General features: G+C 46.5%; 1 protein-coding gene across 1 annotated transcript in view; it reads right to left on the reverse strand.

Annotated features, from left to right (window-relative positions):
* shank1 (SH3 and multiple ankyrin repeat domains 1) overlaps window positions 1-929 on the reverse strand; it is a 47,362-nt gene extending 46,433 nt beyond the window's left edge. Inside the window, exon 1 of the mRNA XM_041237543.1 lies at window positions 742-929. The gene's annotated coding sequence lies outside the window, so the exon portion shown is untranslated. The remainder of the gene's footprint in view (window positions 1-741) is intronic.
* Window positions 930-1,195: the final 266 nt, after the last annotated feature.

Below are 1,195 nucleotides of genomic sequence, written 5' to 3' on the forward strand. Positions count from 1 at the left end.
AGATAGATAGATAGATAGATAGATAGATAGATAGATAGATAGATAGATATTTGTTTACTATTTCTGTTTTTCATTCTCTCCCTCCATCTCTCCATTCATCGATCCCTCCCACTCCCCTCTCTCTCTCTCTTCCCCCCGTTTTTGATTGAGCACTTTTTGTGATTAGATCTATCCAGTTAGACAGACTCTCCTTCAAGTCCCTGTTTGGTGGTTTAGAGGAGTTTGGCCCACTCTCTCTGGGGGAGGATTAATCTATTCTCCTTTCTTTTGTCCTTTTGTGTGGTGTCGGTCCTTCCTCTCTTACTTACCCTTCTATGTGTGACTCTTAGACTAGGAAAAATGTTGACTAGAGAGAGGATTACCTGACAGAGAGAGATCGTCCCTCGTCATAGTAAAATGTTTTTCGTAAGTCTGCAGAGTCTGTCTTTCTATCTCTCTCTCTCTCTCTGTCTCTCCTCTCTCTTCAGGGAATGTATTCAAAAATGTATTCCCTGCAGTAAAATCATCATCTCTTTCTCTCCTCTCTCTCTCTCTCTCTCTCTCTCTCCCTCTCTCCTGTCTCTCTCTCACTCTCTCCTCTCATTTAAATGAGATACGACACTCTCTCTCTGTCTCTCTCTCTCTCTCTCTCCTCTGATCCCTCTCTCTCACACATGGAAAGAAATACAAGTACAGAGAGAGAGATACTGACAGACAAACCCCCTCTCTCCTCTCCTCCCTCTCATCCCTCCTTTCTCTTACCGTGCGCGTCCCCGGGTCCGATCTCCAGCCAGAGAAGCAAGGGAACCAAAGAAGGAAGGAAGGAAAGAAGGAAGGAAGGTGGGAAGGAAGAAAGGAAGAAAAAAGAAAAAAGGAGAGCTGGTTTTATAATCCACCCTGTGCTGCTCGGAAAAGCACTGACTCTCTCTCTCTCTCTCTCTTCTCTCTCTCTCTCTCCCTCTCTCTCCCTGATCCCTCTCTCTCCCGTGAAGCAAGGGGGGCAAAGAAGGAAGGAAGGAAAGGGGACCGTTCAGCCAGCCCTTACCTCCGTTCGAGTTCCCCCGACCACCCTCTCATTTGCCATTGCTATCCCAGCTTTTACTCTCCCAAAAGGGAGGAAGGTGCTTCTCCATTCGCTCCTGGCCTTTTTCATCCTCCTATTGATTTAGCCGAGGCAGGGATGAAAGCGGAGACTTTATAATCACCTCTATTTCGA

Source organism: Polyodon spathula, chromosome 45 (genome assembly GCF_017654505.1).
Source record: "Polyodon spathula isolate WHYD16114869_AA chromosome 45, ASM1765450v1, whole genome shotgun sequence".
In the NCBI taxonomy this organism is placed as follows: Eukaryota; Metazoa; Chordata; class Actinopteri; order Acipenseriformes; family Polyodontidae; genus Polyodon; species Polyodon spathula.